An 11,510-nucleotide genomic window follows, 5' to 3' on the forward strand; every position below is an offset into this window, starting at 1 on the left:
TTTTTCAAATACATGCAAAATGAATTGAATTTGTTTTAGCAAATTATTTTCTTATAGAAAAAGTAAATAAAATATGCGGTTCAATAATTGTATCCCTTCGTTTAGTGGACATTTACTCTAATCTTCTGTCATTTTGTCACTACTAAAAAAATCATCATTTTACGACGCACAACATTGGTGCTTAGAATCCATTTTAGAAGAATAAGTGGTGGTATTTTTGTAATTATAATGTGTTAAACGACAACAGTTTTACTCAACCCGTCTTGAACCGAACAATATTAATACAATGACGATTGTTATTTTCACGTCATAGAAATGAGAAATCCATGACGTTGCTAGTATACACTGTCATGGAATGCGCTGTCAATTAAGTGAATAACACTCACGCTTGAAGTCACTAGTGATTGACGTTACATTTTCCCCCTCCCTCAGCTCACGTCTTGGCCTCCCTGACTCATCGACCGTTGTAGGTGTCTTCGAAAACCGTTGAGTCGTTGAATGTCGTGTGCCACCGTTGTGGTGTTACACCGACATTGTTCAATGTTAGTTTTGAGTGTCTCATTTTCACCTCTAAGTTTCATTCTTTGTGGGGTTGATTGTGTAATGAACTACTGGGGGCTGAATAGACCATTAGTTGGCCCTGTTGAATGTTCACCCAATTCGTATTTTGAACTCTTTGATGGTATTTCAGCACTAGCTAGCTCGAGGTCGTACTGTTCCCTCGCCAAGTTCTTCTCTAGGTCACTGTTACTATTTGTGCTTCATTTTCGTCCCTATGGTGTTTTATTTGACCTTCATGCCAAATGAATAATGGTCATTCATGGTATTCAGTGCAATACATGGCAAATGCTTGTCAAATTATACTTACTATCATTTTCCCTAATTTGTTAACATAACGTATTAGTATCAGCATGTAGGTTGCCTATAAACATCCAACTTTATTAATAACTTAATATGTTGGCGGTGTTTTAAATAGATTAAAATCCATACGACCTAATAAAATTTTGTAATGATATGTTGAAAAATGTGTATGTTGTAGCATGGCATTGGTTGAAGCAATTCATGTTTCTTATCAAATATAATTGTTCAGAAGAATGAGATAAAAGCTTGTCTGATGAGTTTCTACTTTCTACATATATCAGGATACACCATTACTTTGAATTCTTCTAGAATAGACTATTGATGTCATTACTCCATCCCTCATGCCCTCTGTTGGAGACTCATTAATCATTTATATTGATGGCAGGACAAACCATTATTGCATGTGCTCTAACTCGAAGGTTGCACTCCAAAGGGAAACTGTGTTACATCGTTGAGGGTGACAATATTCGAGTTGGTCTAAACAAGGATCTTAGTTTTTGAGTAGAAGATCATTATAAAAATATTAGAAGGATTGGTGAGTTTAGCTATATTTTTGTTGGGTAATTTTTCCCACAATTTCTACCAATCATATGTTGTTTTATTAATAGTCTGGCATGACGATTTTAAAAATTTCAGGTGAAGTGGCACAACTCTTTGCAGATGGTGGTGTTATTTGCATGACTAATTTAATATCACCATACAAAGAGGATACATATGCATGCAGACCAGTACTTCCAAAAGGAGATTTGATTGGGGTAATATTGTTATTTTGGTGATCCAAAATAACAAATGTTAAGTTATGCCTCAATAATTGGGTTATACTTTATATAAATTGGTTAATGAACTACAATTTTGTTACTGATATGTAGTACCCTTTGTGAACCAATAATTGAATCATTATCGACATTAACCATAGAATTGGTTAATCAATAACTGAGTAACCATTAACCTGTGTAAAAATGGTGTAAATCTAAAGGGAAAATTGGTTGTGTTTTTGATGGGGTACTTTATTTTATTTCATTTTCTAATTTGTTTTGGTTTTGTTTGGGTTCTCTGATGTTTTGTAGATAGATCATAAGTTTTCCATATAAACCAAATCTTTCATAGTTATGCAGTACTTGGCTTTGAAAATTGTTACCAGTACTACCTATTTTAAGTTTGGTTTGGCACGAACAAACTACAAAGGCTTCTTGTTTAAGTAATGCTCATTTACTTGTGCAGGAGTTGATATTGTGTATAGTTTAAAGTCGTTGTAGTCAACCATAAGCTGAAGTTAATAATTTCTTGCATTTTTTAAGCCGTTGTCACCATTTTCAAAGCTCAAACCAGGTTTGAATTAACCTCTAAAATGTCATGTATTAAATTATTAATTAAACTTGTATGGAATTATGAGTACTTCTTTGTTACGAAGGAGGTTCATTTAAAGTAGGACTATTATTATCACTTTTACATATATAATACATTTTTGAAATACCAAATTAACAATTTGGTGAAGTCATTATAGCTATAAGCCAATCAATTCCCAACTACTGATTAGAAATAACAAGTTCAATTGGAGGTAAACTATATAAACAAATGTAATTATAGAAGTTAACGTGGATAAACAAAATTCATTAAGGATTCTAAGTTAACTCTTATTTTCTTTATGGATGTGGATTCAGTTTTGTATGATACCATTAAATTTTTCTTGGTGTGAAACTCTTCTCAAGAAGATTACTTAATGATTAGAGACTAGTTAAATAACCAAAAGTTGATCAAAAAAATGCTTTTGTAATTTTGGCCTCTACAATCATCTTTTGAGTAACTCTTTATTCTTATATGATACTATTGAGTATATCTCTGTTATTCTATTTTTGACTTGAGACCAAATTTGTAGCATTTTGCCCTTATAAAACCATATCAAAGCTATTCTTGTCATTTTAAAAATGATTTATTATTTGCTAGTAATCTTATATCCTAGGCTCATGTTGTTGATAGCTATGGCTACCTTTTAATCTTACCTTTGATGATAATATCACCACTTTGCTAGTCAAGCCACTTGTTTGTTTGCCATGAAACCTCAATAGCAGTACATACAATTTTGGATGCTTTTAAGTACATTGGCAGCCATTTCTTCATATTAGACACAATTGTCTAAACCTATATGAAAGGAGTGCAAATTTTGCTATATACAAAAATAGTCATAGAAACCTATCAAACACCATTTGCATTGCATTTTATATGCATTGTTCATCTTTATAGCTAAGAGCATCACCATAAATGTTTGTTTATTGTTGGCAATTTACTTTTCATTTCCAAAAGCTCATAATAGACTTGTATAAAAGATTTTATGAGCTTCCCCTAAAAACTAATTGGGCAAGAGCCATGCTGAATTAGTGATTACTGTCAACCTCTAGGCTCTATATAGGCAACATTTCCCTTGTTTAAAAACATTGAAGAAGAAGATTAAGGGGCACCACATCAAACAACCAACATAGAGTGCAATGTATCACACATTTACATTACACAAAAGCCAAACAAACAATTCCGGAAACAAAACAAAAAAAACAACTACTATATACATTTCATGACTTTTTGACAAATAATAGCAGGCATATTACATATTATCTAACTTCATTTTTGAACACATGTTTTTATTATCGACTTAGACCTATATATGACAATATGAGTTGTTGTTAATTGAAACTTGGGTTGTTGGCCAACTGCTAAAAGGACAGGTCTTTCAAGGATTGTATTAATCATATCATATTTTAGTTGCTAGTATCTTTATCTAAATGGGTTGGGGATCTGGGGATGTGATGTTGTTGTTGCTATTTTACAACATTATTACTAAATTAAGGCAATCAATCATCTTTGACTGCTGGATTAGGAAGACTCTGCTACCAAAGTCAGCTTCTGTTTCATTGTGTGATGAATCATACCATGTGGGTTAGGTCTTAGTGTCATACTAATCCAGTGATGACTCTGGAATCAAACAATTCGCTTCTATTTGTACATGTAAGAAATTGGAAGATTATTAGCTACTGGCTTCTATTTAAGATGCTATGTGTTACCATTGACATTGACAACTTCCCATTTGGAGTTGAATTAGTAGTCAGTGACAACTTCCCATTTTATATTGTATTAATAGTCAATGTCATAAGCACGGTGTCTCTTGTCTTGCTTCTGAATTTCATACAAGGAGTAACAAACCGTAGAGTGCCTCTACAATCATGCCCAACTTTGTGTACTTCAACAATTGAAGCAAAGGTGACACAATGCCATGTCTAATGGCCCTACCTTTATTTGCAAGGTTGATAGATAAGTTAAAAAGAGTTTTAATAACATGTTTGTTCCCTCTGTTAGGAGTCCTGCAAAAGAAGTGAGTTTGTTGTTCCTATAAGGGATGTGAGAATTTTTTTGAGACAGGGTTGTGATCACATCTCCCAAACAGGAAATAAAATTGTTAATAAATTGTGCTTCCTTTAAGTCTTTCCCCTGTAACTTCACACTTGTCAACTTGTTCACTTCTAGCTAGGTCTACTAAGTGCAAGTAGCTGTGAATGGAGCTCCCTAACAAATCTTTACCATTAACATGCATACTATTTAAGTTGAGACCCATTGAGCAGCCCTATCAGTGCCTAAAATAAACCCAACTACTTTATTTATCAAAATTCAGTTAGATAAACCAATGAAAAGCATAATTTCACCCGTGGGAACGACTACTCCTATTGTTCATTGAAGTCCAACTGACGACACAATTAACTTGACCAAGTTTCATGAGGGTCAGAACATCAGTTGGAGACTTCAGCAAATGCAATCTAGCATAAGGAAGGTTGAACCCGTCACCATTGCAACTCCGGATTTATAATTTGAGGTTATTTAAGCAGATAAATGATTTGCAAATATTAAGATCAAGAAACTAGAAATAAAGATTTTTCTTCCTAATCTCTTATTAGTAGTGTGAAAATGTTTGACCCTATCGAAAGGATATTTGTTGTTTGTTTTGTTCTCTGCAAGTAGGTCTCTAACTTGTTCATTGTAAATGTCAACCATTTGCACATAAATATCATAGCTTATGATGTCATTCCTTTCATTATACATTTGAAACAAATCATGAAGTGCCAGATAATTGATTCCCATATCCTTTGATGTCACTTCTTCTGAAGGACCACTCTACAACAAGAAAGAAATATTAGATGGAAACATCCTGGTTTTCAATTTGCAAATGTAATAGACAATCATTCTTGTTTATTGCATTCATCAACATGAAAGATAATAGTGCAACACTTGTTTTTTCTTCTTTTAAAATCAATTAAGATGTTATTAAGAATCTTACCATGGTGTAAGTCTTCCCCGATCCAGTTTGATCATAAGCAAAATTTTTAAAAATAGTACCCATCCATCACAGATCTAGTTAATGGTTGAGTATCCTTATAAAACTCATATGAGTAAAAATCAATAAAATTCAACAAAGAGATGTAAAGAAAGAGAAAAAGGTAGTCAAAATGGAGCAAAAATTTCAGTAAAACTTTTGTGGAACTCTACGCTAGTCAGCTGTTGGACCAAAAACTCGATTAAACTAAAATACTTTCCTTCCATCTTTTAGTGTTTTTGTTGGATCTAAAGTGAATAGATAACCATGTTCCCCAATGAAATCAACAACATTGTTGGATTTAGGCTGGAAGGAGGGCCATATTCTATAGTAAACTCGAATATTCCCTGAGTTTTGAATTTCAAAAGGATGACAAAATCAACTCATGGTCAAGAATACTCATAAAGAAAATGAGCCTTTAAATTAAACATACTCAAAACTAAAAGTACATCAACCTTTCAAATCTTGAACCATGTTGTATAGTTTCATATTTTGTTATACTACTGAAGCGGTAGAAACATAACAAATCGTCTATGAGAAACACTGTTCACTTTTCCAAATGTAAATGTTTTAACTGGTAATATTCCACTTGCAACCATTTTAAATGAAAGCAAAATGATGTTTGTAACTAACTATGAAAATCATTATGTCTTATGTGAGTGTGACAGGGAAAAGAAAACCCAAACCAAATGCCTTCCTTAATCTTTATTTTCCATAAAAAGTAAAAATTTTCAAGTCTTTTAATAGTCAAAGTGAAAGTGCAGCAGGTCATTTCCCCGAACAAGATTCAGAGATGGAAAAATCTTGTCAAATGTTTGAATGCCAATGATACAATGGATTAAAAGAAAAATAGGGAGACTTAGGTATATATTTTTTCATTATGATCCGTCACTTTGGCTATAGAAGTTCTTAAGTTTGCTTTGCCCATTGTTACTCTTATTAGTAAACATCCATGCCCGTGTGTCCATACACACTCACCAAATTGTCAAGCAATGTTAATCCAAAGCAAAAGACCAAAAGACACATAAAAAGGAATAATTGTCCAAATGACAACATGAACATATGTGTCATGTACATTAACAATGTTTCTAGCCAACTAGGCTTTTATGTATATACATCAAACTAAACTTTTGTTCTTTTTTTATTAATTATTATTATTATCATAACAAAATAATAATAATAATTGTGTCTACGGGCTTTCATAACATTGTGATGATGATGCAATTGGTAATCAAACATGCTTTTGATTAATTTTGTGTACACAACTTGACGATTTATGAAGACCTTAATTGGGTGGTCAATTTTATGACTTTCAAGTACTTCATGCAGTCCTTGGGCATGTCTTACTTCAATTCTCAACTTTTCCAGCTCAAGGTTATATTTAGCCTAATCAAATGAATAACCACAACCAAGTTTACTTGCATTTGGGAGTTGTATCCAACTGTAATTTGCTGAAGCAATAGTGTGAGTGGTTAGATGACCATAGTATTTGTAACCCTATTATTTTAGGGAGCTATGCCACTTCATAAGCCAATAAGGTCATGTAAAATTATCAATTGTCTGCACCAATTAGATATGCATACCTTATCCACTTAAAGTCCACTGTCCTTTCTAAGCAATGGGTATTTTCTTAATTTTTTCTTGTTTCTCATGACACTAATTTTAACCACATCAAAGGCCAGTGGTGAAGTGAACCATCAGATTCAGATCCCTCAAATCTTTATAAGGAGTTTGAATGAAACAATAGCAGCAATGGCACAAGAAAGTAAACACCCACCCTCCCAAACATGACGTTAACTAATTTAGGAACCTCAATGTTGCCTTCTCGCAAGTGCCATTTACCTATTGGGCAGATAGTGGTAGAAAATAAACCCTTATGAGAAAAAAAATGATTCAAGGCGTTGATGTCAAACATGCGTGTCACTCACCATGTTATTACACTTTCACTAGTAGTAGTATCCCATCTTCCATAAGGTGCGAAACAAGTTTATTAAACATAAGTTAGAGGTTCAATTTCTGTCATATTCAACATTAGAAGGGTAATATACGTATCTTATGTATACTTACAGTTGCATCACCATGCTTTTCTGTACGGGTTAAGAATACAAAAAGGGTAGAGAGAACAACAAATATCAAGTTTGTATGAGTTGTCACTATTTGTGCATAACAAATTAATAGGAGTTGGTTCATTTCATTCTCTAACTCTCTACTTCAATCCTTAATCATCGAGTTTGTTGTGTTCATGGCATGTTTATATGCCATTTTTTGCTTAAATTCTTGTTGTTTTGTTTTATTTTTTGTTATATTTTTCTCACTTTTTACCATTGGGCTTATACACATAAATGCAAACATAAGTTGGTTTACCTTTTGTTTTCATTAAGTAGTCTTCAATCTCTAACAATTGGTTTTCATTGTAGGTACAAGTTTTTCAAGCACACTTACCAACTTAAGTCGTGTTTTTCAAGTACTATACTTGAGTCGACAGTTTTCTATAATATATCACTGCCCTGACCACACTTGTTGTTATGGTTAGTCACCATCTTACGAGGTATGTATTTGATATTCCCACACCTATCATTATTACATGCTTGTTAATATGTCACTGTTGTTTTACTTAAGCAATTATGTGCATTGCGAGTGAACCTTAGTTTCCCGTTTGAGATTCAATCAACAATTAATATGGACAATTTGCATCAATCATTGTATTGAATCTTGAATTGTCCGTTTGGACAATTTGGAAAGACTCATTTTTTATAGTTGATTCCTACGTATTGGTTAATTATCTTTTCTTAAATTTGATGAAATTTTGGTGTACTGCATTTCAATTTGTTCTAGTCCATACTAGAATGTGGTGGATGATCAAATGCCACCACTTTCATGTCGTGTACTTGGAGATCAATGCATAATGTTGTCAAAATTTCATCAAATTTAACAAAAGACAATTAACCTATACATACCAATCAACTATAAAAAAAATATATTCCTAAATGGGATAGGGCCACACCTTGAATGAAAAAGTGAGGTTTTCATGCATGCCGAATAACTTAAAGAAGTGTCACAACAAATGGGAAACATGGATCGGAGTTGGATGAAAGCATCACATGTTACTGAAGAGTATGAGAATGGTGTTGAAGACTTGTTGCAATATGCTGAACGTAATGCACCATCTTTGCGTGGAAAATTTTTGTCCATGTGTTAATTGTGCAAATGGGAGACGCCAATCATTAAATCACATAAGGACACATTTTATATGTCATGGGATCATTCCTAATTACAAAAAATGTATATGGCACGGGGAACTGGCAGACGGACCAACAATCTTTCACGCAAAACCAGTTAATGTTGACATGGGACATCGTATAGAAGACATTATTCATGATCTTGGGCAACACGGTTTTGTTGGATCAAGTGGCCTCGGAATAATTAAGAAGGGGGAGTTGAATTAATTATTAATGAACCTTTACTAATTAAAAATCTATCCTTCTTAATGTTACTAGATTCAATTAGGCTTTTACTATAATGTTAAGAAAGTAAAGATCAGAAATAGAAACTTAACCAAAAGTAAAAGCGATAATTAAAGTGCACAACAGAAATTAAAAGTGTAGGGAAGAAGAAGACAAACACAAGAGTTTTATACTGGTTTGGCAACAACCCGTGCCTACATCCAGTCCCCAAGCGACCTGCGGTCCTTGAGATTTCTTTTCAACCTTGTAAAATCCTTTACAAGAAAAGATCCACAAGGGATGTATCCTCCTTTGTTCTCTTTGAAAAACCAAGTGGATGTACCCCCCACTTGAACTGATCCATAAGAGATGTACCTTCTCTTGTTCTCAATTACAACAACCCAAGTAGATGTACCCTCTACTTGTACCACAAAGGATGTACCCTCCAATGTGTTAAGACAAAGTTCTCAGGCAGTTAGTCCTTTGAAACTTTGTGAAGGGGAAACAAAAGATATCTCAGGCGGTTAGTCCTTTGAAATCTTTTGTTTATGGGAAAGGGAAGAATCAAATTCTCAGACTGTGTCATTTTGAACTCTTTGACAAGGGAAAAGGGAGACACAAAAGAATTCAGACGGTTAGTCCTTTGTTCTTTTGGAAAAGGGAGAAGAGAGACACACAAAGAATTCAAGCGGTTAGTCCTTGGCGAATTCTTTTTGGCAAAGGGAGAAGGGAATGAAAAGATATAGCACACTTTTGTTTTCTATGAAAAAACAAAGTTTGGAAACCAGAAAACTCAGAAAGCTTTTTGCAAAGGAAGAAGAAGAAGAAGAAGAAGTTCAAAAAGATGTTCAAAGAGATTCAAAGTATATGTGAAAAGTTGTGTAAAAGTTGTACTTTGAAATGCAAGTCAATGTCTTGCTTTTATAGACTCTTCATGTCTGGTCAAGAAAACCATTAGAAGAGTTATAACCTTTAGAAAAACTTGAAAACCATTGGAAGAGTTACATCTTTTGATTTTTATTCAAAACTTGTCACTGGTAATCGATTACCAAAACCATGTAATCGATTACACAAAGCTTTTCATGAAAGGATATGACTCTTCACAATTGATTTTAAATTCCAACGTTCAGATGCACTGGTAATCAATTACCAATATCTTGTAATCGATTACACCATTTTGAAATCAATTGGAACGTTGCAAATTCAGTTGAAAACTTTTGAAATCAAACTTTGCCACTGGTAATTGATTACAGGAAACTGGTAATCGATTACCAGAGAGTAAAAAATCTGGTAACTTAGAAAATTTTGAGAAAACTCTTTTGAAAAAACAAAACTGTGCTATGTTTGTTTTTTGAAAAAACTTTTCAATACTTCCCTTGTGAAGTCTTCTTGATTTCTTCTCTTGATTCTTGAATTCATCTTTTCTTGAATCTTGAAATCAAACTTCACTTGATTCTTGAATCTTCTTGATTTCTTCTTGTTGACTTAATCTTGAAATCATTCTTTGGCCTTTTTGTCATCAACTTTGTCATTATCAAAACTACTTGAATCAACTTGATTCATCATCATGAAGCTCGCTTCTACAGGTTTTGAACAAGCACATGCACCTTTGTATGAAAAAATATAAAATGATTCAAAGAGGGCTCTATATTCAGGGTGTGCAGCTTTCACAAGGTTGTCAGCGGTGTTAGCTTTGGTCAACTTGAAGGCCCGATTTGGGTGGAGGGACAAGAGTTTCATTGAATTGCTTATGTTGTTGAAAAAGATGTTTCTCAAAGATAACACCTTGCCAAAGAATCACTACAAGGCGAAGAAGATTTTATGTCTAGTGGGAATAGAGCACCAGAAAATCCATGCATGCCCTAATGACTGAATATTGTACAAAAATCAGTTTGCAAAAATGCGTAAGTACCCGACATATGGTGTATCATGGTACAAAGTTATGGACGACGAAAGTAGTGATGATGGAACCACAAACATTGAATGTCCAATAAAGGTGTGCCAGTATCTTCCAATAATACCAAGGTGTAAGCAGTTGTTTGCTAATGGACAAGATGCAAAAAACCTTACATGGCATGTAGATGGCAAAAAAAGTGATGGACTAATTGCTGCGACATCCAGCTGATTCTCCGCAATGGAAGACAATCATGTTTTGTATCTAGATTTTTGGGCCAAGGCAAGAAACCTAAGGCTTGCTCTTGCTTCTGACGGAATGAATCCATTTGGTAACCTAAGCAGTAACCACAGTTCATGGCCTGTTTTGTTGATGATTTACAACTTGCCTCCTTGGTTGCGCATCAAGCGAAAGTACATAATGCTTTGTATAATGATAGCGGGTCCAAGGTAGCCAGGGAAGGATATTGATGTGTATCTGAATCCTTTGATTAAAGACTTGAGAAAACTGTGGGAAGACAGGGTTGATGTGTGGGATGGGTATCTACAGCATACCTTCAAGTTGTGTGCAATGGTTTTTCGTATCATTAATGACTTTCCAGCATATAGAAATTTGAGGTGGTATAGTGTCAAAGGACATTACACATGTCCTATTTGTGAGAAAAATACGAGCTTCATCCAACTAAAACATGGAAATAAGAAAGTATATACCAGACACCGAAGATTTCTCAAACCTTATCACCCGTATCAGCGATTGAAGAAAGCTTTTAATGGGAATCATGAAAATGAAAGTGTGTCAAAACCATTAGTTGGAAAATAAGTTTATGATCGGGTCAAGGACATCGTAAATATCTTTGGGAAGACCCAAAAGAAGCCATCATCTGAGCCAAACATATGGAAGAAAAGGTCAATATTCTTTGATCTTCCATACTGGTCCGATCTTGATGTTAGACATTGTA

The sequence above is a fragment of the Glycine max genome, chromosome 7 (assembly GCF_000004515.6).
Source record: "Glycine max cultivar Williams 82 chromosome 7, Glycine_max_v4.0, whole genome shotgun sequence".
NCBI lineage: Eukaryota > Viridiplantae > Streptophyta > Magnoliopsida > Fabales > Fabaceae > Glycine > Glycine max.